Source organism: Amblyomma maculatum, chromosome 4, assembly GCF_055883805.1.
Source record: "Amblyomma maculatum isolate TAMU_Amacu chromosome 4, ASM5588380v1, whole genome shotgun sequence".
In the NCBI taxonomy this organism is placed as follows: Eukaryota; Metazoa; Arthropoda; class Arachnida; order Ixodida; family Ixodidae; genus Amblyomma; species Amblyomma maculatum.
Window position 1 is genome coordinate 65,020,336 of NC_139347.1, and position 26,099 is coordinate 65,046,434.

Consider the following 26,099-nt stretch of genomic DNA (forward strand, 5'->3'; position numbering starts at 1 on the left):
ACGTAGACGGCGATAGAAGAATCTTTGTGGACAGAGGAAGGAAGGATGATATCGAGACAGCTGCGGGGAACTCTAGCATAAAGGAGGTAAAACGGAAGCACGTGACAATATTATTCCATTTCCTCGAGTCTTCTATACACTGAGGAACTGTACATTGCAGAAGCACATGATTAAGACGTACACATACAGGCGACTAACAGTTAATCAGGGATGAATGGTGAGAGGTGAGTGCTTTTGGTGTGATAGACTGCTGCAGTGGCGATTGCTTATTTTTTTGCGATTTAAGTTTCTACGAGTAGCACGATTTGCATCGTAGTGCAAGACAAATTTGATATTACTCTGACAATTTCCGACGTTGTTCCTCAAAGCGCTCTGCCGTGCTGATTGCGTGTGTGTACACCAGTCTTTCTCCAAGTCACTTTTTTTGGGGTAGCAAGGAACGTGTTTACTCCTGAAGTTCGTCGGAACCTTAGGAGACGTCTGAATTCCAGATAAGGCTACAGTGCAATCGGCATGCACAAAGCAGAACGATACAAAATGCATCTGGAATGGTGGTAGCGGCACGCGCCTCCTTTCATGCGTGCTCAGGGCGTCGGCACCGAATCCTTTCGCGCTTGTGACCCGCCCAGTACCTCAAGGGGGCACCTGCATGGTCGACCCATCGGGAAGTCGGCCACAAGGGGAGTAATATACAAAAAAAAAGTAGAGAAAGAAAGCTGCAGGGTTGCAGGGGCCGCACGATCGCGAAACCGTTCGATAACCCGGGTCCTCACGGAACAAGCCCGGGGCTGCGCCTGGCGGCTTGGCAGCGCGTGCCCAAGGGGGCAAAGCAGGTAGCGTCGCATGCCGACGAAAACTTCCGTGCCGAGCCATCGGGCCGTGCTGCATTGGCTGCTCAGAGCCGCAATCCTCTTCTCCCTCTCTTCCACCTCCTCCTCCTCCTCCTCCTCCTCCTCTCCCCTCATAGAAGAAGGGAACCGCCATGGGAACCGCTGGTCCGTGTTTGCGTCGTGCCTGCTTGTTTTTCTGAGCTTTATTTTTAGTAGTTATCGTCAGTCTTCCGTTTGGCGAGCACGCGGCGAAGTGATGCACACCGCTATGCCGCCGTGCCCCTGGAAATTAACGTTGTCGTTAACCCGTTGCAGAAATTTTACTTGATGACTTTCCGATACGTGTATCCTGGAGATACTCGTACTGACCTTGTTAATTTTTTCTTCTCGGTTCAGTGCTCTGTTAAAGCCCGTATTACTATTTTATGGTATTTTACGTAATGCGCAGTTTCTTATCAAAACTTCGAAGACTATCGAGTTTCTCTATCGACTTTCCAGTACGCTTCCTATAGCTTTCCCGAATATCCCATAATTCCGGAAGTTTCGATATTTCCTCCTCCCTTCTGCAAAAGTATGTAGTGAAGGTCGTCTTCAGGCCCTGATGCGCCGTCTTTCAGTAGGCAACCTTGTTACCCGGGAATTTTCGCGAAAGACTGTACGTGACCACAACAGAAAAGCGACTGCAGCAGCAGTGTGGCCATGCAACGGTTGTGTAAAGTTGTGCTAGTTCGCAAAAAAAGCTAATATAACTGGAAACGCTGGGCTGTGTCTCATGCCCATCCGAAAATATTTTTACGCCTAACAATAGCTCTGCAGCAAAAGCCTGCTCGTCCGTGACGCGCATAGCGCTGCAGTAACTCAAGGATCCGAACACAATCGTCTTTGCCGTAATCAGTTATAGTTATATGGGGTTTTATGGCGCATAAGCTAATGTGGCTATCATGCGCCAAACACAGGGTTAGATGTTTCGTTATGGTAAGCGTTATTTATATACGACATTGGCTGTCTTCAAAAACTTAAAGACGAGAGAGATATCGGCGAATGCTTGTTCACTTAAAAGCATTGCAGGATGTAATGGAATGTGTTCATTGTACAATACAGTAAAATATATTTTCCCAAGTTTTTCAAGTAGGGTGATTGATATTAAAATGTTCGCCGGAAATGCCATCGCGGCTTAACTGACGCCTCCATTCGACTTTTAGCAGCCTTACGCTCACATGTTGTTACAGGTGGAGCCAACTACCAGTTGGCTCTTAAGAAAAATTGCATTGTATGCAATATAAGTTATGTCCATTCCTAAGACATCTGAGCTACTGGCAATAAACTAATGAATAATACAAGACGATCTGCACAACAGCTTTAGATGTGGCTTCACCGCTACATTCTAAATACTACTACTGGATGGCGCAACTACTGTTCCCAAGAGCGCGGGATCGAATCCCGGCCTCGACGGCCGCTTTTCGATGGAGGCGAAAAGCAAGGCGCCCGTGTGCTGTGCGATGTCAGTGCACGTTAAAGAACCCCAGGCGGTCGAAATTTCCAGAGTCCCACACTACGGCGTCTCTCATAGCCTGAGTCGCTTTGGGACGTTAAACCCCACAAGCCAAGCCATAACAGCACTGGTATAGCAATTTTTATATGACGCCTAACATACGGGGCAAAGTGCAGCGTGCTGCGTTGCCAAAATGGGATTAAAACAAACGTCCTTCCATTCATGCTTTGTGCGAAAGATTTTAGCTTTGAGAGGAGAGGTCCATCGGGGCACTCATATACCCGGTAGTCTGCCTCTCCTTGCAGCACAAGAATACACGCGAGGGCCAACATCACAGGAGCAGTACTCCCGCATGCCCACAATCTCAGGATTGAGTCATCTGTGCCGGAGGAACGACAGAAGGACCCTACGAAAGCGTCACGCGCCCCGGCCGCATTTGTTGCGTCTGTCGTGTTGCCAACCTGCTGTGTCTGCCTTCCGCTTTGGTATGGTATGCAAGATCTAACGTCCAAGCGACAATGGCTACGCGCATACCTGCCAACCTGACTACTTTCGAATTCGAAAAACAATTGTTGGACGAGGTTCCATCACACGCTTTGTTTTTAGACTCTCTAAGTGGTGTATTTTTGCCATACGTTTTCTCACACCACCCATTCGTAATGCCAGACTTGGTTGACTGTCCACCGGCTTGCACATCCTGAAATATTTGCGAGGTGGTGTAGACCTTGGTGTCATCCTTGTCATCATACAAAATGCTCACGTCGCAGATACAAGAGGTGCAAAAGCGGTGCTTGCACATCCTTCGACGGTGCCAACAATATAAATTTTCACGTTTACAGTTTCAAAGACCTATTCGTGAGGCATCGAGCACGCCATCCCATTATGAAGCCGTTACGATTATGAATCACAAGGCGGAGCCCAAGGATAAAAGACTAAGTAGCAGAGGTGACACGCATTGAGCAATATTGCGACTAGTCTACATAGGTGTTATGGCTGCTGATAGCGATCCCACGGGTGATTCATATGGTCCTCTTGCAGTGGCAAGAAATGCCACGAGAAACGGATTGGCTTGAATAGAATTCTTAATGTTCTCACAAATAAAAGCTATTTTCCGTAAAATTGGTGCCCAAATGTAACATCTCGTGGAAGATTCGGAAAAGTTAACAGGTACGTATTAGGGTCGCTATAGTGGAGGGATTCGTACCAATTCAGACCCTACAGGTAACCACCATTAACTTGCACTGACATCGCACAGCAACTTTTGAGTTTCGTTTCCATCAAAAAGATATCTCCGCGGTGTCCATTTTGCTCTTATCTACGTCATCCTGCGGGAACTGTACTTTGAGTAAACTGCTGAGGAGAAGAAACCGTCGAGCGGACAGGTTCAGAGCTTTGGGAAGAACCGTGGCTGACTGAGTAACGGAGCGGCCTGGATGTAATCCGGCCGTGTAAAACCGAAATCAATACTGGGCCATGCACAAGGCGGCCCATTCTAACTCCCTTGTTCTTCGGTTTTCCCTACTGCAGTATGCAATACGTTCCGCTTTTCGTCTCACTTCAGTATTAGGAGGGACTGCATATATGCATGCAATTCGGGACCTTCATCACCAACAAAGACTCCTAGGGTTTTTGCCTCTTTCAATTGTTACGATCGTAGCAGGAACCTGAATCAGTCAGGGATCAGTGTTCAAGGTAGCAACGTTACCAGACAGAAGGACTGAGACGAAAAGCATCATCCATCACCCACTGCTCGAACGCAATGTCACTGGAGGGTTCAACAAAGTACGGAGGTGAGTAGTGGGATTTTTCAACCGAGTTTGGGAAGAGCTCAAACATGTAGAAAACTTTTCTTATCAGTAGTGCTGCGTTAAACCATGTATTTAGCATGTACAGTAACTAAGATGAACCATATGAACCCTTTTTTACCCTTGCTTGATATAGGAAGTGTTCCTTTCTTGTGACTATTTTCCAGGCACGCTTCCTTTCGGCGATGTGCACGTTATTGGGTGGTCAATATGATTAAAGAACCCCAGGTGGTCGAAATTTCCGGAGTCCTCCACTACGGCGTCTCTCATAGCCTGATTCGCTTTGGGACGTTAAACCCCAGAAAAACCAAAAACCAAACCAAATGATCAGAGCAGTACAATCATTGTGAACAGTGACGAAAATGTATGATTTTCTTTATCTGCATTTGGAAAGCAGCAAGGAAATGTAAAGGTGGGAAGGAGAAGAAGGTCGGGAATAGGGAGGGTGTTGAGACGTTTGCCGCTGTGGAGCCGAAGAAAGGCAGTGCTCCAGGTTAAATTAATCGAACGGAGACACTTTTAGCCTCTATTTTTCTCTCAATATTTCCAGCTCGATTTCTTCCAAACAACGAAGCGTCATATTCTCGTTTCTTTCTCATCAACCTGCCTTCCGGGTTTTTCGCTCCAGCCAGTTTTGGTCTCGTCATGTGTTTCTTTTTTATCTGCTGCTACTCGCACTGGGCCGGCAGGTCGACGGGAACTTGTTTCGGCTGCACTGGGACAGCAAGCACGCCAGCTCGCTCTCCTGATCTGCGGATCACGACAGAAGACACCGCATCCTCCAGGTACAAAAAAAAAAAGGAAAAGCAATACCGTAAGATTAAAGAAACGTAGGAATCGCGTGCCAGCAATATGAGCGGCACGCCACACACCCGACCGGCCTCAGAGTCGAAATTAAGAATCTCGGCAGAACGTTGTCCTTCGGTGAAATTGCTGTTCCATTACGTGGAGCGAACGGCCGCCTATTGAACGAGTGCAGCACTGTCGGCAGTCTCCATGTTCAGTGAAGCAGCGCGGAGACTTCGGTTCACAAAACACCGCGCTTGACAAGTACGGGATGTATGCGAAGAAAAGAAGTGACAGTGGCACCGTCGTCATATTTAAAATGCGCCGATTTCGTCTCCCCATGTACCTAGAAAGAAAACATTCCCTTCGAAGAAATGAAATTCATTCCTCACACCACCGACTATCTGCCATATCGTTCCCTAGTTTGCGGTGGGGAGGAGTAGGGGGAAGAATAATCACTAAACCGAAATGTACTGAGAAAATGACAAAGGTGGCAGTCACGCGCGACCATTTCTGAATCACTGAGCCGATGCAGATGAAAGGAAGTAGCGCAGAGGTGTGGCGTGCACGACTGTCCGGCAAGCGATCTCCCTTATATTCTCGATATTGGTCGGCATCTGGTAATAAGGGTGATCTTGTTCGCATATTTGCGTATTCCTGGATTTTATCCACATAAAGAAAAATATTGTAAGTTTGGGGATATTTTCCTTGTTGCATTTGGTGTATGCATAGGCAGTGTAAGGTTGCTATTAAAATTTATACACCACAATATATCCAACTCCATGCGATATCAATTCCTTCTAGTTCAGGTTTTCATCAGTAGTCTCGAATTCGCACCAGAAACAGCTCCTTCAAGCGTTGTGGCAATTAATTATCAAATATAAACACTTCGTCATAATTAAAACAGATGTGAGCCCCAGCATGCTATTTTCGTTGTATGTGGTGTGAGCTGGAGTAATAGAGCATAACATCTGAATCATCACCACACTTCACATGAGAATCGACCGGCAAAATCCGAGTAGAACCTTCGCGAAGTCATGTATCGAATACATTCCAAAATAAAGTTTACATTTCAAGCTCAATTTTGGTAACACTACTCAGCAGCCTAGCAAAAATTCGCACACACATCGTATATCAGCATACAATGATATCACGAGCCTTTACATCGAGTAGAGTTATTGTTTCGTGTTTAGGCTTTCGGTCACCGAAACGTCCGTCCCCAAACAATTTTACATCTATTCGGTATATAAGGTGTATGTAAGTGCTGATACAGACGGAATTAGGATTATCCGAATCGTATACTTGTCATTTCCGGTTTCATGACGTCACTTGCCTACAACCAGTGACTGAATGCTACGACGGATGACAGTATTGTTGCCGATGCCATCGCATTAAAATATGCTGTGCCTTGACAAAAATTACGCTATGTGCTGGCACGAATTCCTGAAGAATCCTCCGCTGTGTATGGCACCCAGCGGCCAAGGAATATCTCTCATAAGCTAGACATCACATGTCCGTATACTTAGGCGAAACGACTAGCTTTTAACAACGACGGACTTCTAGTCCAAATTCCGCTAACAAGAGCCGACGCAGCGAGCGGGCTTCGCTGTCTGGCTGTGGAGCTGACACATTCAGCGTGGAACACCGGAGAGTTCTCCAATCGTCGCCTCAAGGCATTGGACCCCGGACTGCGCCTGTGTATTCCCCACCATACAACACGTCGTGAAACAACGTTACTGTGCCGCCTATGACTTGGCGTTGCTTTCGCAAACAAATACGCCTTCCTGATCAGGATGGCTGAAAGCCCTGCTCGTGAACGATGTAGCGTTGATGAAACGATTGAGCACCTCCTTTGTGATTGCCCTGTTTTAGCAACTGAACGACGTACGCTGCGTACTGCATTGGATCGTCTGGACGCTCACCCCTTAACGGAAGGGAAGATCTTGGAACCATGACCACAAACGTCATCTGCGCTCAAAGCCTACAAGACACTTCTTCGCTTTTGAAAAGAGACTAGCTTTATTGATTGACTGTGACTTTCGCACCTCCTCTCTTCTTCTACCCTCCCCCTTCAATCCCCCATTCCCCTTCCCCAGTGCAGGGTAGCCAACCGGATTTCATTCTTTCCGGTTAAAATCCTTGCCTTCCGCCCTCCTTTTCTCCTCCTCCTCCTCCTCCTCCTCCACTACCTTTTAAAGTGCGAGAACAAGTAATCCGATGTTTCTGCACAAAAAAAAAAAAAAAAAATCAGTAAAACAGTCCGGAACCCACGAAATGCAACATTTCTTTCGAAGCTAAAATGGAGTAGCTTTAAGACAGTCTAGCCATTTTAGTCCATTTTTCAGCGTAAAGAACGTTTTATAATTTTTACATAGAGGGCTCTGTGCCGCAATGCATCAGCAGACGCGATCTGATCACCAAAGTCAAAAAATTATTCGATGGTTTTGCTTACCCCATGTGGCAAGTAAAACAATATATATATGAGGTACACTTTAGCTCCACCTTTATGTGTTCGACGTGATAGCGTAGGCTATACCACCCTACATTTGAAGCCAGCTTTAACCAAGTCGTATGAACGTTCCTGAGTACGTGATGGAGGTGACGTGTCTGAATAAAAATGCAACAGTTCCTGGCTGGCAGATTCTGATATCACCCTCCCATATGAAAGGAAAGCCCCGAGTTGGCAGCTCATGCGAGACGTAACGGCAGGCAACACTACGTCCAATCAGTGCTTAGCCACGTCAGCTGCCAGCTACCACTTGTCCTGATAGCGATTTTTGGTTTGGTTTAGTTTGTGAGGTTTAAGGTCCCAAAGCGACTCAGGCTATGAGAGACGCCGTAGTGGAGGACTCAGGAAATTTCGATCACCAGCGGTTCTTTAACGTGCAATGACATCGCACAGCACACGGGCGTCTTGCTTTTCGCCTCCATCGAAAAGCGGCCGCCGAGGCCGGGATTCGATCCCGCGTCCTTGGGAACAGTAGTCGAGCGCCGTAACCACTGCGCCACCCCGGCGGGGCATTCGATTTTTCGCTCACAGCACCGACGATTATGCCATCAACGTTAATGCCATCCTTGTGAACGGAGTATTTAACGTTATCACGTTAAAAACGGTAGAAACGAAGTTTTGCGTAGCGGAGACGTACTATAGCGTAGGCGCATACCATATATACCGGACGCCTCCTACGCCTGCGCAGTGGCGAGGAAGGGGCAAGGTGTGGCCAATGAGCGTGCGTAGGAAGGCGTCGGTAAACCGCCATACGTTTAAGCTTGCACGTCTCCATTATGCAAAATCTCTCTAATATCCCAATAACCGTCTCTTGATACATTATTTTATTAAGCCTGAATAATGATTAAAGAACAGAGTTGAACCTAAGCGTTCGGCGCAAATGCTGTAAAATGCATCTGTACCAATTCACCGTAGCAGCAGATGTATTTTACCTAGTCTATTTCCTTCGCGTTCTTATTCGTTCAGCCTCCCATCAGTAACGTAGATAACTGGTTGACCTACCTTCCAACTCTAAAAAGCCGTGCTATAATTAGAGCGTATTAACAAACGGGTGGCCTTAATGTACCTGTAAAATCGGCAGCGTTATGGCTGTCTGAAATGTTAACCAGATAAATCCTGGCTATTCAAATGAAGGTGATAGGCGTAATTTTTAAGAGATTGGTACAGTGAGGCGAGTGGGTTATAGAACAATTACCAGTTGATGACATTCTAGTCAAAATCAAAAACAAATGGACATAGGCAGGGCATGTGGTGTGAATGCAAGATGACCGGCAGTCACTAATGGCTCGACCTCTCAATCTATAAGGATTTCACAAAAGGCAAGCCTGGCGATGGGAATGAAATTAGGACGTTTCAAAGAATTATGAAGACACTGCTCGAACAGGACCAGGTTAAGTTCTTTGAATTGCAGCGGGTTTAGCTAGAAAACAGAATGCATAAAAAGGCATACAGGCAAAAATCTAGTAATCCCTTCGATTCCCGGTCTCCTCACCACACACACTATTTGCCACGTGGCTTCATGCACTGCCACCTAGCTTCTCTTCTCTGCCGTCAGTCTTAATTCGGGCGCTTGATAAGGGGGGTTTAAACAATGAGTGGCTTAATTAGGAATGTCAGCGGATAATTGAAAGCTATCAGCCTTGTTTGGATAGACGCTACTTCCCTATAAAGCGGATGCAGCATGACAAGCATATAGAAACGAGTCAGTCCCGCCAAATAGTTTTTGTATAGGCAATCGTGCCTGGAACAACGCGTGTTGACAGCGTGACGTACAGCTTGATTACAAAATTCAAGTCGCAAATCCCTGTTGCCATTCACTTCAAGACAATAAGGCTGTCACGATAATCACATGCAGTGGATGCTTGAGAATTATACTATAGGGCGAGGGACGAATGAGCTCTCGTCAAGTCCTCAAACACGTGGTTGTTTTGTTTGGTTTACAACGCAAGAGCCCCAACTTCGCTGGCCATGCATGAAAAAATTCATTTCTGCCCCCTTGATCGGGGAACACTAGCCAAATTTGACAGCACCAAGACCAGTTTGCACAAACTGGAGGAAGAGACCATGATCTTCGTTGCATATTCATGCTGAAGGATAGTTTCGATTTTTTTTTTTTTGTGCGTCACTATAGTCACCGCCACACCTGATGTGTGTGATATTCAATATGTTCTTTTATTTCATGCAGTCTGAGGAGGCATCGCAATTATGGCAATTTCCGCAACACGACGGTGTTTTAGTTGTTCCTCAATCACACACGACGCATTTTATTGCCTCTTATACCGTGATTGCCTCTTATACCGGGGAATGGGGGGATACAATGAAAAAGATAAACCTGCTATCATCAGTTGAGAGACTAGAGTGGGAAAATTTGACATTTTAATGCTGAGAACCTTGTTATGTAGGGCTAATTAGAATGACTGCGTACAAATATACTCCGTAGCCGCTAAGGGCGTTCTCTCAGTATACATGTTTGCGTACCCGGGCATATGCAGCGTGACGTTCCCCCTTCTGTTCTCGGTGCTTATTCTTACTCCTGGCATGGTCTGCGATCTTAATTCTTTGTCTATACATTTTCGTGTATCTGCCAACTGGCTCTCTAATCTCCTGTCGCTTTAGCGTGACGCTAGCATAGCTAAACTTCTGTGAGGCGCATCTCGAGCGCTGAACAGCGAAACGCTTGCCACCGTGTTATACTTGATACCCAAGTGTCTGGTGATAAGGCAGCCAGCAAGTCGTCATGACTGCAGCGATACGAAGGGCCCGTCACTAAATATGATTTGCGCTCTATGCGCACATCGCAGCTCGTGGGTCATTTTCAGAGTGAGTGAGTGAGTGAGTGAGTGAGTGAGTGAGTGAGTGAGTGAGTGAGTGAGTGAGTGAGTGAGTGAGTGAGTGAGTGAGTGAGTGAGTGAGTGAGTGAGTGAGTGAGTGAGTGAGTGAGTGAGTGAGTGAGTGAGTGAGTGAGTGAGTGAGTGAGTGAGTGAGTGAGTGAGTGAGTGAGTGAACTTTATCAACTGCTCGGGGATCTTTTTCTTCGCCTCTTCAACCGAGACTGACGAGCGGTTGGCGCCCCCAGTCCAGGGCACCACTGGCTTTCGCCAGTTTGCGAGCTCTTGTGACCAGGTAGAGCTGAGCCTCCGGGTCAGAGCTGGCCAGCAAAGCCTCCCACTCTTTCATTTGGGTTTTCAATTTTTTGTAGTTGATGTGAGCTGCATTCCCATGTTATGTGGTACAGGGTAGGGGTCTTCCCGCACCACGGGCACTCGTCTCTGAATGTCGTGGGATGCATCATGTGTGATGGCCAGGAAAAACACGAATATTACAAAGAGATAAGTTAAAAAAAATTAAGCGGCAGATGGAGATACGGATAAAGTAGAGTCATTAAACTAAATTTCGGCTGAGGGGGCCACACCGACCGTTCCGCCTTCGAAGTCTGCCTACCTGCGTTCTACTTGTACAGTTCTGGAAGACTTGTCAAGACTTATAACGTATGCAAATCCCGCGCGCTAGCTGTACCTTCATTGCGAAATTAATGTATAGCAGCAAGGCCGTCCTTGAAGCAGACGGGTTTTTAACGTTACCTTCATGAGTACTCCCAAAGTATGCAATGCTTGTTTTGTTAAGAGGGGGTGGCTGGAGCTAAGTGAACAAAAATAGCCTTGGCTCATGATTTAAAAAAGGGCTAAGCTAAACAACGGGATAGTTAAACAGCCATACGGACACTGCTTGTGCTCTCTCTCCAGTTCACCAAGCACGGACTTTGTCCGAGACCCAGTCCTGAACACTGGGTCTTTGACGCGGCGTTACGAATGTCGTAGTCTTCGTATTCTTTAGTTCCTGTGACTACGTTTCATTAAATGCTGTAATTAGACTCCCTTTCCCCCATTTTAAGCGTAAGGAACACGTTGAATGTTTATTTAAAAAGTAAAAACACGGCAAATTAAAGCTATATAAATGAAACAAAATTTACCCAAACGAGTGATAAATAATTGGATTGGAAAATATTTGTTGTCAGCATTGAGCCCTATGTGGGCACTATAATTATCCTCTCTGTATATCCGCAAAAGCCCAGCTAAACCGTCTTTTCTTCTTCCAGTTCGTGAAAACCTGCTCAATATCCTTCCCTTATTACTCCCCTTCTTTTCCATATCACCATTCATCTTCGTTCCTTTATCTCGTTCCCGGCTGCTTTGATCGGTAAACTTTGAAGGCTCTCACACACGAGAGGTCTGGGTGTGTGCTCTACTAATGGCGCACATCGTAAATAAAACGCGGCTAAGCTAAAAGCAGTATTACATAAACTTCATATGGCCAGTGCCTAAAAATAAACCCAGAATAGAATATATGTAACCGACGTGTTTCAGAAATGCAAATTGTGCCACATTTCCAAGTGTCGGCGCATCGCTGCAGCTGGTAGGTTGACACGCGCGGACGAGTTGGACGTCGCGGTAGGCGCGTTCATATCGCCGGGACCTAGTCTCACAGACTGGAAGCTCCAGTTTCAAACCGAGGCCATCTCGCGCGGGCGCCGCAACCCTAGGCGGCCAGTGTGCCGCGTGCTGCGGCCCTGCAGCTGCAGAATCTGCGAGAACCGACGGCCGCCGCGCAGTTCGTGACCTCCCCTCCGATACGCAGTGTATCTAGTCTCTTTCCGCTGAAAGAGCACGAGTGACAAAAACAACCCTATCCCCTATATTTAGACCAAAATGCTAGTCAAGCACCTTATAACAGGTTTCAAAGCGATATACTCTGATCATTTCATCCAAAGATATTCTATAGATATTTATCGGGTATTAGGAGAGACATTTGGATTGAAAAACATTTATTGTCAGTCAAGAACACGAGCCGCTGTCTTCATGGAGTCAAAATCGAATAAGCAAACTTGTGGCGTGTCGCAGCCGTTCACTGCAAACTGAATCAAGAGCACACTTTTGCTAACCGCGTTGTTAATTACTATTGCAAGTGCCATTTTAAGTTACAAATGAATCACAAAATGTTGTCGCCCAAATTGACCATGAAAGTTCGCAAACACAAATGTAAGTATAATACGGACTAGTTAGGAAGCGTGGAATCATCATCATCAGCCTGACTATACCTGTAGGTCAAAGGCCCCTCCCATGTTCCTAAAATTAACCCGGTCCTGTGCTAGCTGCATTCACTTGACCCCTGCGAACTTTTTAACCTCATCCACCACCTAATTTTCTGCCGCCCCCTGCTACGCTTCCCTTCCCTTGGAGTTCAGTTTGTTACCCTAAGCGACCATTGGTTATCCTGTCTTCGCACTACATGTCCTGCCCATGCACATTTCTTCTTGGTTTCCAATAGAATGTCAGTAACTTGAGTTATTTCTCTGAAACACTCTACACGCATCCCATCTCTTAAAATGTTACCCCTACCATTTTTCGTTCTATAGCCTTCTGCGTTGTCCTCAACTTAAGTAAAACTCTCTTCTTTAGCCTTCACGTTTCAGCCCCATAGTTGAGTACGTGGAATAACAGGACTTTTGTTATTACTGTTCACACAGGTCTTAAGTGCAGACATTAATTTACTAAAGTAACAGTGCAAAATGCGGCTTTTCTGTGCCTTTCGCATCTTTATAATGAAAAACGCATCACAAGTGCATCATACTATCACAGCCCAGTAATGTTTGTTCAGTGCTGTGTTTTATGGCCCCACATAAACAGCCATGAACACTCTCCTTCAGCCTCGAAGGCTGCCGCCGGGGTTGGATGGTCACGCGGCACTGGGCCTATTTTGGTCTCTCTTGGAGGACGTAGCAGATATAGCTATCGCTTTTAAGAGCCTCGCTGTAGTCACAAATACTCCGTTATTGCCCTAAATATAAAGACGAGAAAAAAAAACATGAATTAAAAAGCTCTTCACAGAAACAATAAACTACATGCCACTGACCGTCCAGACATTGAGAGAGGGCACAGAAAGAAAAGTATGAGTCATTTTCTGATAACCATTGTTATACAAGTATATTTCTTTTTCGTCCATCATAGGCTAAGGTGCCGCCACGGCATCATCATTGTCAGTCCGTCCAGTCCAGGCAGTCCAGTCCGTCCGGGCAGTCCAGTCCAGGGGAGTCCAGTCCAGGGGAGTCCAGTCCAGGGGAATCCAGTCCAGGGGAATCCAGTCCAGGGGAATCAGTCCAGGGGAATCAGTCCAGGGGAGTCAGTCCAGGGGAGTCAGTCCAGGGGAGTCCAGTCCAGGGGAGTCCAGTCCAGGGAAGTCAGTCCAGGGAAGTCAGTCCAGGGAAGTCAGTCCAGGGGAGTCCAGTCCAGGGGAGTCCAGCCCAGGGGAGTCCAGTCCAGGGGAGTCTAGTCCAGGGGAGTCCAGTCCAGGGGAGTCCAGTCCAGGGGAGTCCAGTCCAGGGGAGTCCAGTCCAGGGGAGTCCAGTCCAGGGGAGTCCAGTCCAGGGGAGTCCAGTCCAGGGGAGTCAGTCCAGGGGAGTCAGTCCAGGGGAGTCAGTCCAGGGGAGTCAGCACGGTGAGCGGTAGTGATAAAATAGAATGAATGTAATATTATAGCGGCCCTCATAGTAACGCTGGGCAGACGGCACATATGCGCCCTGTTTTCAGCGATGTGTACTGAAATGGCACGCCCTTCATACCAAATACCAGCAAAATGTTGATAGTGTAGGGGTGTGTTTATTCAGTCGACGCAGATGAATTCAGCTGCTCAAGATGAACTCGCAGCGGAGCGTCAGGCGTACCGAATCACAAAGACAACGACCAACTTCTTCGTTCTCAAGAGCGCCAGCACGCGACGCATGTCAGTAGCTACAACGATGAAGATTACCACACTAGTCCCCCCCCCGGGGCGGGAAGGAGCCATCCTGGCGACTCATGGAGCCGAAAAATACAGATCGTAGTAGTGCTTGATTCGGTCCACATTAACTATTTCGCATCCACAACAACGCAAGTCCGCAGAGGGCGTAACGGGCTCAACTACGTAGTTGACAGCAGATGTTTTTTGAAGGACTCGGTATGGACCATAATACCGAGCAAGAAGCTTCTTTGAAAGGCCGGCGGTTGTGGCAGGAACTCAGATCCACATCAGGGAGTTGGGTGCATATGAAGGAGCCTCGCCAGTGTCACGGTGGTGTTTCTGTTGCCACTGGTTTTCCTTTGTGAGTGAACGAGCGAGTTGACGGCATTCTTCTGCGTACTGGGCGGCGTCCGAGTGGCGTCGATTTCGTTCCAGGCGCTTTCCTGTACTCTCATGCTGGTCTGCGATCTCGTTATCATTTAAAGCTCACACAGACGCAGAATGCCGCCAGAAGTTCAGTCATCGTACCGTTATTTCAGGCTAAGCTTACTCATGGTCACACGCACGACTGCGCGGCTTACCACTGACGGCGGATGACGGGACAGGAACGATGACGATTAACCAGAGTATAGCTTCCACACCGTAAACGCATTATCAAACGCACAGGCCCAGGTTTGCCAGCATGGCGGCGGCGACCCCTTCACTCTCAGCTATCCGACCATTATCGAGCGTGGCGGCTGGCGCTGCAAGTATTCATACAGCATGGCGAGCAACGCAGGAGGCTACCAGGGGTTCGTGGCTATCACAGAACACTAAATACTCCTGGCCACGTGCGACTTGCTGCGTTTGTATCAACGTGTCTAAAGTGTTCACTGCCACTGCTTAGCGCGCACAGGCCCATTTTACACAGATGAAGCAGCCACGATGCACAACAGTGCAAGCATGGCTCGGAAAAGTGGACAGCCGGAGGCTGCACAGTGGTATAGCACTTTCACGCCTAACAAATAGTAATAAAACTGTTAAATAGTCGACCTTTGCAGTTAGATGTACATGGCGTTCTGTTCTTTTTCACCAAGGCGTTGCCGTACCAGAGAGGTGCAGCCATGTATACTCCGTTTCACAAGCTGTTTGCAGAACTATGAAAGGTAAATATGGCCTGGGCCAATCACGATTTTGCACACCTCACGATTTTTTCTTTTTTCATGGCAAAATAAGAATCCTGTAGGAGCAGAAACATGTGCCCTTCGCATTCCGCGTAGTGCCGCGAATAGCTTGTGAAATGCAGTATATGTGCTGCCTTGTGCCGAACGTCGCTGCCTTTGGCTGAGCGGGAAAAGCCGGAAGTTTATTTGTGTAATCGCATTATTACAAGATTTTTTGCACTGTGCGGAGTGCATTCCATGAGAGGAATATTTATTTCCCTCGATTCTCACGCCGATGGTATTTTACCTGGTACTGCTCTCATTGGCATGAGCCCATGTCAATGAGGGCAGTCAAATTTGCTTGAGCCAGGTATTGATTGCTGACATATAAACGATGAGGAGGGGGGGGGGGGGGGGGCAGCGAGATGCTTGTAGTATTGGATCAGTTCAACAAGCATGGCCACAACAAGAATTCATGCAAAACTGCATGCTTTCGCAGTTAGGGAAGGAAGATACAATGGGCTCTATATACTAGAGCTGTCTACACTGATTTCGACCACTGGTGTTCTTTACCGTGCACTTACATCGCAAATTACCACAGTACATCGACGGCTTGCATTTTTCCGCTGCTCCAGCCAATGATGGATGGAAACGACCCCTCCCCTACACGCAGTCCTTTTGCTCTTCGCCAGTGTTAATGGTCGATAATTTTGTGCGGAACTCAGCGCTCGGAATAAAAGAAAGGTTGTATACCGTCGTAATAGCGCTAACATTTATGCGTTTAAAAAAGAAAAAGGCTTTCCAGACTTGTATCAGTCAAGCACGATTTTTTATCGAAATTCGAATTTCAGACAATAACAATGCCGCATTGAAATCCATCTTCATAAGAGGAAGAAGCTATCAAAAAACAGCACAGCAGTTAAAAAAAAATAGCAAAATGCGCTAAGAATTGATGTTCAGAGAAATATGTTGGCTTTTTATTTTGTTACCTATGTATACGGGGAGACTTAATTATCGTGCAGATCAGTTTCAACTTTTGTGGATCTTAACGTTAAAAGGCGACGCGTCATATAGCAAGCCACCAACATCGTATGGAAAAGCAATCTTGTTTGATCTTCATGCTCTTTGATGTACACACACTGCCATGCCAGGAGGATTATAAACCGTGAGCGATAAGATCACTCTGAAAGGATCACGGTGATGCGAAGCAGTCGTCACGGCGTTTGATGTTGTCCCCCGTGCCGTGCCGCTTGAGCTGTGAAATGAGTCACCATAAACACGGCGTGCTCCGGGCCGATGAGCACGTTGATTCCAAAATTCACCAAGCACACGCTGTTATCACAGCAGAATTCCATCTGTGTATAGACAGAAGACGAGCCCCTCGTCTGCTCAAAGATAGTTGCCGCCTACGATCGAGCGCGTAGCTACCCGCACAAGAGTGCGACACCGTAATGCTCGCAAAATTTGTAACATTAGCAGTTGCTACGACCCGTTTGCGCCATATAATCATGTTATTAGTGAAATGCCTGAAAACAATTACTACGGCGTAAATGAAAGAACACTAGCTTACGCGGGAGCCCTTAAATGAATGGTCGAAACTAATGTTATTCGCGGTCTTGTAAATTTGCGTGGCTTAATAAAAGCGCTATCAGGACTATTGTTGCACATCTTGTGTTCTTATCACGCCACAAAAGCACCCTCTAAATAAAAGGCTCCAAAAAGCGCAGTGGATACTTAAGCGTATCCAGTGACTGTTGAACATAATCAACACAAGCAGTGATATCCTATAGCAACTGCACTAATACGCCGCTCAACAAAATTCATATGTACTTACTCTACGCTAAGATGCATATAACACTGACGACCAGACTAAGGAAATGAATCGGTTTGAACAGAAAAGCGCACAAAAGCGTCGACACACTGTTCCCCCTACGCCGTGCTTCCAACGTCAACCGGTGACGAGCCATTGAATGAAAGCCCACCCACTCCCTTGAGAAATTTAGCTACGCTGTCCAAATACCAGCCAATATAGGCCTCCGAGCCAAGATTTTCGTTTTCTTGGTCATCTAATAACTCGGATTTTCGCGATAAGCAGTGTCAAATCTTCTGCGGTATCAGCTGGCCGCAGACGGCATCGAGAGGGCACGTTTTGGTGTCAACGGCGAAACGAAACAGCGGTCTCAACGTGCTCGTGGACACGCGCGGCCATCAAATACAGTGTCACAAAGAAAAAAACCGCGCATAGCCGTCGTACGACGCGAACACCTTGTATTACCTACTATGAACAACGTGCCGAAGGAAATGAGAGCGTCGTCATCGGCCTCCCCTTCCCAGCCGCGGCTGAGCCCGCGACTCTGCCGCCCTGGCCTCGTTCGCAGCTAGAGACCACGGCGAATGAACTAAGCAGGGAGAAAAGGAAAACCAAGAAACACGGCGATGGTGGCGGGGAAACCTACTTACGGAACGGTGTCCGGCGGCGGCGGCTGCTGCTCCTCCGAGGTGGGCTTCCCGGCACTGCTGCTGCTGGCTTTTTCTCGCGGCGTGCAAAACGCCCTCGCGCCGGCCCTCAGTGGAAGCGGCGGCACAGTTCAGTTGCTTCCCTTGTGTCAGCTTTGCCGCATTGCCAGGGCTGCCGCTTCTCACCCCCTGGCCGTGACGTCATGCCGTCGGGGACGGCGGGGCGCCTCCATTCGGAGATTCCAGGGTGGGGAGAGGAGGACGCGGGGCGCCAATCAATGGACGGCGCGGGCAGTTCGTGTGCGCCAGCCGCCGCTGCTTTTTGAAAAAGGCACCGCGCACACCGGCTTTCGCGGCCGCCCTGCTAAACGATGTATTAGAGTTGAATGGTTCAATTGGCAGCGCAATTTCACAAGCTGAGTAAGAAGGAGCATTATGAACATTCATTATTCTCTTTAGGGATCACGAATCTGCAAATGAATCTGCTTCGTTGGGCGTAAAAGAGGAATTCTCAATGGTAGGGTTCTGTTGTAATGACTGAAATTTTCTATCTTCAGAGACTACTTCATAAAGGTGGGAGCTTTACATTGCTTATGTAGTCATGTAGTCATGGTATGTACTGTGATGGCAGGAGTCACAAAAAATAAAGCTGGAAAATGGTTTGTGTAGCGTCATATGAGTTTCATAGAACTTCATACTAATCATTTGCCGTCATACCTGTCATGCTAAGAAGTGTCGAATTATCCAGGGTGCCTTGCAGAGGGATGGCGTTACGCCAGAGTCACGTAACAAAAGTATTATGTGATTTAGGATGACTTGCATGAAATTGATGACTTCCCACTGGAGTCACTTGACAAAAATTGTCACGTGATTCACGATCATCGGCAGCAACAAATGCATTTCCAATCCTTTGTTGGTGTGAGAGGAAAATAGTTTGCTTTATAAAAAAAATGTGTTGTTTTTTTTTCATCTCGAACCCAAATTTAAAATCAACCTGGAAGCGCAGCGCCATCTCCGACGGAGCATTGACAGACTGCTGGTGCTGCAAAAAAATTTCTGCGACTCGCCGGAGCAATAAATCGCGAGCTGGCGTCTTTGCTCGACGCAACGCGATACAAACTGACGTCATTTGTTCATCCATCCATACGAGGAAACGGCCTATCAACATTTTGAAACACAGCTCTTGTTTATTAAGTCCCTTAGGTCGCGCTCGTGAGATAGCACCCAAACTGATATTTTAGGGGTCTAGAGTGGGCAGCGTTGTAGAAAGTAGATTACGGATTCTACTTAAGCTGTAAATGTGTTTTACTATGTGAAAAGCGTACCAGGCGCATACGCGAACGCAACACTCGCGTCCAGTGGCACGATATTTCATTTGATCTATTTTCTTTTAGCGTTACCTATTTGGCCGGTTCTTCAGAAATACGCCTTAAGTAGATGACAGAGGTTAGATAGAGGGCAAACAGGAGAGGTGCCTTAGGATAATAGATCAACAAAAACAGAGCTTTGCTGTCAGGACTCATTCACCGTTGGAAAAACAGGTTAGCCTTTATATCACGCAAATGCGATGAAAGGGGTCAGTGCGTGTTAAATTAAGGGTGTTTGGACAAGCGTGTCCTCTGTAAGAGAGAAGCAGGAGTTCTGTGCAGAAAGGAAGAGAATAAAATTTACGAGGGACTTTAGCGACTAAAGTAGTGAAAGGTGAAAGCATTGTCTACACAACGTCTAGAAGCGTCTAAATTTAGATCATTAATTAATCAATAATTACTCATTAACCATTCTCACTAATTAGTGTTTAACTACGCTATAATTAAATTATTTATTCATTGATTAGTAATTGATCATTGAATGGCATATAGCCATATAGGGCACGCATTCGCGCATACTATGGTGGTGCTCTGTGATTGGTCGAGACCTCCGTGACGTCATCCCATCTCGACCAATCAGAGCCGCTGCAAAAGCGGGACACATTTTGTCCACGACAAAGATGAGGCACTAAAGGCTTTCGCCTTAAAATTTGGGGAGACAGGCGACTGCGTCAATGGCTTCCGTCTTCGGCTGCCTTTGCGGGTCATTGTTCGCGCACGAACACTTTCCTACTCGCCTAATGAGTAATCCATAAATTTGTGCCTCTATTACCTCATCCATATTAATTACTATGCAGTCGTAAGCTATCAAATTGTACGAAAGATCATCTGACCACACGCATATAAATTCCCGCTTTTATCAAGCCGTGTGTACGAGCGTATCTGACTCGTGAGCCAAGGTGAGTTGGATTGCCATGATCTCACCCTTCCACCTCAAATGATTTGCCCTAGTTGACAGTTTCTGTCATGCCATCTGGTCTCGTGGCGTCATTCAACACGCCGACCGGTCAGTGTCCGACCATGCCATCTGCCAACCACCTCCTCCCAGGCGCATGACCATGATTTTTTCCTGACTACACCGACAAAAGGATTTTCTATCGAGTTAAAAGAAGAAATTTGTGCTGAGTCTGAACACTGCGGCAGCGTAAACAGCAGAAGTGAGAAAAAAAAAAAGGTCTCATTGTCTTTATTCAGAACAGTGGCGATCCTTTCGACGACTGCTGTCACGAAACCGCAATGTCCGATGCGCGCAAACACGTCAGTCGCCGCCGTAAGAGCGCCGCACCACCCTCCAACTCCGGTCGGCGTGAAACAAAATTGCGCAAGTGCCGACGAGGATGAGCTAGCAAGAGTGAGGGAGGAAAATCTAAGGAGCATTAAGGTTCAGTTTTTAGGACATGAGTTAATGGGTCCCGCCTGCGGGTTCCCTTGCAGGTCCTCATTTTTTGAAATGCACTTACTACTCACTTAATCAGTAATATGTTGTTTTATGTCTCTATTGTCTCACACATACTCATCGGCATATACTCGCGAGTTACCCCATTATATGAAAGATCACCCGACATAAATAGAGTCCGGCTTTAACCAAGCCAAATCCATGTGCCTGCGTGACTTGTAGAAATAGACTCGGTAGCCAAAAATTTTGATGGGTTGGATTGCCGCCTCCCCTTTAACCTTAAAGATGCTGCACAATTGGTCATGCTCTGTTGCCTAGTGACGTTACATAACCCGCGGACCAATCAGCTCCCGGCCATGCCCCCTGCCAACTATCAACTGCCAGAGGTATGCCCGCGCTTTTTGCTCACTACGTTGACAAGGCTGACCGCGCCGAATTTTTTGCGCAGCGATGCCTTCAACATTAGCAATAAGATTGCCCTTAAGTCTGATTACGTACAGAAATGCGAAAGCGTTGCGAGTTCGCTGCCTAGCTCCGTTATGAGTTCCGCATTTCGTTACTCAGGACCGTTGCTTAGTTGCCGTTTCTAATGGTCATATTCGGACCAAGTCAAATTTTGGGGTCAAGGAACCAAACATTTGGGGTGGCCCACCCAAATTTCAAAGTCGCCATTGAGTTAGTTATAATCAAATTAGTTAGACACCAATTTTAGCCAAATTCAGACGAAGTCAAACTTGGTGTGTCTCGGGGCCAAATTTTGGCGGTGGCCCACCTAAATATGGGGGTCACCACAGAATTAGCCGTATTCGAAATAGTTGAGATGTCGGTTTTGGTAAAATTTTGACGAAGTAGAATTTCGGGGATCCAGGGCGCCAAATTTCGGGGGTGGCTGATCTCAATTTGGAAGTCACCACTGATTTGGCCATACTGAAATTAAATGAAAGGAAAACAGCGCAAGAGACAAACACCAAAACAGATAACCACAGAACGAGTGCACACACAACTTAAAGTTTATTCAAAGACGAAACACAATATATGAAAAAAAAAAAATTGACCACCCTATCAAGAAATGGGCAAGCCAAAAACACCTGTTGCTACGCAGGATGGAGGCACGTCACTTTCATGTAGAAAAATAGATGGTTTACTAACGCACAACCTTGTTTTTTTTCTTCAATTAGTAGGCCTCCATTATCTCATGTGTTAAGAGGGGCTGGGTGCTTGTACAGGATATCACAAGAGTGCAATGAAGATTCGCAGTCACGGACGTGGTCAACGAGATTAGTAGATTTGTTAGCGTCCAAGAGCGGATGTTTACATTGGATTTAGAGTAGCGCCTGTGTTAAGTGATTCTTTTTTTTTGTCCTTTGCTGATCGTGGCATTCAAAAAAGCACGTCGGGTATGCTGCCACGCATTTTTCGTTATGTCGATGACTTCTTAATTTTTGTTGAAAAAGTTACCTTCTCTAGGCAATTGACTGATGTATTAAAATTGTTTAAAGAAAATTCCCTTGGTATACAGTTCACCATTGAGGTCACGGGTGATAGCAAGCTATAATTTTTTGATCCGCGTTTGAAAGTTGAGGTGAGCCATATCTGTTGGGAATACTTACCTAGGGTAGAAGAACTGTTGTTAAATTTTAAATCTCATCACTCTAAGGCAGTAAAAATAGGAATTGTGGTCTCATCCCTGATGTCTGCTTTATCAAAATCTTGTAACCATATGGTGATCGGCAGCTTCAATGATCAAATTGGAAGACTCAGGGCATCTGGTTACCCGGATGATGTTCTATTATTGGGCTGTAGCAAAATAGCCAAAAAGAAAAACTCCAGCTTTGGTGCCTTGTGCGGAAAAAGGGAAGGAAAGAAAAAAATTTTGCGTTCTCCCTTATGTACAGTCGTGAGCAAAAGTGGTATACAACACTGAGCCGGTGGCAGAGCTCGAGAAAACTGCATCCAAACTTTATGTAGCAACAGCTATCTAAGATGGAGACAATACTGGCGGTGCCTAATTTTATCCACATGCATGTGCCGATGTCGCTGTCTCTTACGCTGTCGGTAGATGGCATTTCGATGAAGTTTTCCCGAGCTCTGCCACTGGCTGAGTGTTGTATACCACTTTTGCTCACGACTGTACATTACCTGTCACACAATCTTAAAAATGTGCCAGAACGATATAGCATAGGGGCAGTTTTTTGCAAAGAGTTTATATAAAGCTTAATAATAATATAACCTTCTTGGTTTTTCTGCACCTAAGAAACTTAGAAGTGTTTGTGCTATTTTGGAAAGAAAGGCTGAGCACTAAATATAAGCTGAAATAACATGTGGGATTAAGCATGAAACTACGTATGTGCCATGTGCTGAAGGTGTAGTTTATAAAATCCCAATGTCATGTGGACAAGTGTACATCAGGCAGACGGGGCGGTGCATTACTATACGCTTGAAATAGCATGCAAATAACTTGTACGCTAACAAATCTACTAATCTCGCTGAGCACGTCCGTTACTGCGAATCTTGTTATCCTTCCTTGCTCTATTGTGATATCATGTTCAAGCACCCGGCCCGTGTAACACATGAGATAATGGAGGCCTGCTACATGAAGAAAAAACAAGGTTGTGAGTTAGTAAACGATCCATTTTTCTACATGAAAGTGAGATTACGTGCCTTCATCTTACGCAGCAACACGTGTTTTTGGATAGTCCACTCTTGATAGGGTGGTCAATTTTTTCCCATACGCTGTGTTCCGTCCGTGAATAAACTTTCAGTGGTGAGTCAGCACTCGTCCTGTGGTTATCTGCTTTGGTACTTGTCTCTAGCTCTGTTTTCCTTTCAATATGTTCCACCAACTCGCCCGTTTGGCTTATGTTCCCCCTAATTCTTTGGTTGTGCTGTATACTGAGGTAAATAATTATAGACTTATTGTTTCCATATATGAGCAGTTTGAGCCTACCCTGTATAGTCCCCCATAACAATCCTTCAAATGGCGCTCAATACGTCCGTGGTTCTCGGCTGCTATATGAAGGACGCACTTCCATGACACCTGCTGGAGGCGCCGCCATGTTTCGATGACCTCGCCTCTAGCGGCGCGTGGGCGCATGCATGGGCGCTTTACTCTTGTGCGCAAACATTTCACCAAGGACAATTTCCACATACCTTAAGCTCCGCCTTTAAGGGAATGATGCAATCGGTCAAAAGTGTCCGTCTTGTGCTCTCTTTTTTCCGATTTACATTTCCATTAAAGCCATTTGCTACTCGCTACACTACTCTCTTCCTTTGTGACCCCATTATATCACCCGCCATCTCAAGCATACACAATTCCAAAAAGCACCAGACATATATGTAATGCCCCGCTACAACAAAGCCGCTAGACCGTGTCCTTGCGTGTGCTAGCTAGGGGTTACATGTCTGACTCAGCATCCAATGGTTGGGGCCCATACACCTTCCCATCCGTCAGCTGCCAGTTTGCAGCTGGAAAATCGGGTAGCAATCTACACCACTTCTATGCCCACAATTCATGTGTCTTGTTAGTTCTCATATAACATTATCATGTTCGTGATTTTTCACTCCCAACGTCTGCCGCCACCGGCTACCTTCCTCCTCCGCTTCACACCTCACGCTCCCTCCTTCCCCTTCTCCGGCGCTGTCCACCTCACTCTTTAAGCGCCACAGCAGTACAGTTCACGTACATACCTTTCAATGCTTCCATTTGGGTGGACACCAAGGTCATTCTATCCTGGTTACGCTTAAGCTTCGCCTTTAAGTGTACGACGCGATTACGTTAAGGAGTTCCTCAGGACCCCAGCACTGCCATTCCCTTAGGTGACGGAGACGTTTTCGTTATAGTAACATATCATAAAGGGCTAGTTGGCACTGCACTTCGATATGATGCAACAGCGCACTAAAGCAAAGGGCCAGATATAAAAGGGACACGCCATACTGAAATGTCTCTTTCTAATGACCATGGCAGGTTGCGGTAGGCCAAACAGAATCTTGTGCCCCAGGTTCGTCAGTGTCAAATGCGACAGCGTGGTTCCCGGGCCACCCAATAGATGATCACCGAACACACCGATGACGGCGCCACTCAAGCCAGGAATGGGCGCCTAGAAGCTGCGCTTTAAAATTCAAGAGACGCGTACGTGGCGCGTAAAATATGTTTAGCTGTCAGCTGTTAAAAAGCCGTGAAGTGCGATAGAGCAATGTGTAATATCTAATGGGCGAAATTGGTTGCAGTCACATGCGAGTGCAGGTCGCGTGGCCTATGGTATGTGTCACCCTAACGTCAATGACTAAACGATGTACTCGTCACAATTATGCACATTACTTGGCCCAGATTACACAATCACAGCTTTTTTACGCTGACCACGTGATGATTGTATAATAGGATGGTTTGCAACGTAGTGATACCACTGACATCAATATCTGTGCTGTAAAGAAGAGGTTCCAATTAAGTGAGCAGATCACCGAGATCACCGATCACAGTACCAACATATATATACCATTGGGACGTGTTGCTCCGCAAGTGATTATTGTATACTCATGCAATATACTGTGGCAGGGACTTATTGCCGGCCCAGACCAGCCGAACGCTGTCTCTTTAAGCCTTTAGCATCTGCCTCCGTTAAATGCGACCACGACGACCTCCACGCACGTCTTTATGCGTCTTCTAAAAACAGCTAGAGCTTCGAAAGTGCCAATCTTTTTGCACTGCCCTCCCTCAAGATTGAAAAAAATGTACAGGTTCAACTCTCCTTGAAACAAGTTTCACAACCGTAAGCCATCAGCCGCAGCCGCAGTCTCTGCTGATGCATCGATATTGGCTCGCACCCGCGCTTGGTAAGCCTCTAGGCAACAAGCTAGTCTGTCTTCTCATTGTTCGATGGTGTTGGCAGCCTGTCTGGCACGGCTGTAGTCTCTGTATTTAGCGAGAGTGGCTCCTACGCCACGCCGCCTTGCGGATTTATCTGACACTACGTTCGCGAACCTCGCCCGCACTCGCCCTGACGACAAATGAGCATGGCGTATTTACCTAGGTTAAATTAAGAAAGCGAGTTTTGCCGCACAGTGCGAGAATTCAGTGTCGAACATTCGGATGGGTACAGACAGGCACGCAAGAAGGGCAAGCCTATAGTTAAAACCCCTAAAGGCGCTGCTCCCTGCTGTTCTCCCCTTCAGATCTTCTTTTTTGTAATGTGCACAGCATTATAGTAGTTCAGACAACCAAATTTTCTTACCGTATCTGTGTTTTGGAAGTACCCATGCAAATTTAATAAGTATGAATCACAGAGTCCAATTTCTCTTATAGGCTGAGTAATGTTTATGATTGAGTTTCCTCTCTCGTACAGTTTTAGTTTCAGTAGCCGAAAGTTAGTTGCGACGTCACAAGTGGGAAAGAAATCACGCGAAGCACACAAAAAATGCAACATAGCTTTTTGTACAGGCGCTGTCACTCCGGCTGGGGAAGCAGTGTAACGTAAGTTTTGAATTGGACTAAAATGAGATCTCAAACTAACTTGTTTGAGATGGACTAAACATGCAGATTAAAAA

The 26,099-nt window shown here is 46.5% G+C and overlaps 1 protein-coding gene across 6 annotated transcripts in view; it reads right to left on the reverse strand.

Annotated features, from left to right (window-relative positions):
- Positions 1-17,970, reverse strand: part of LOC146191269 (glycoprotein 3-alpha-L-fucosyltransferase A-like) — a 124,447-nt gene extending 106,477 nt beyond the window's left edge. For 3 of the 6 annotated variants that reach the window (XM_084601771.1, XM_084601770.1, XM_084601769.1), the window contains exon 1: positions 17,799-17,970. The gene's annotated coding sequence lies outside the window, so the exon portion shown is untranslated. Of the gene's footprint in view, positions 1-17,794 lie in introns of all 6 variants that reach the window. The other 3 variants (XM_084601768.1, XM_084601767.1, XM_084601766.1) reach the window with 1 other exon arrangement.
- Positions 17,971-26,099: the final 8,129 nt, after the last annotated feature.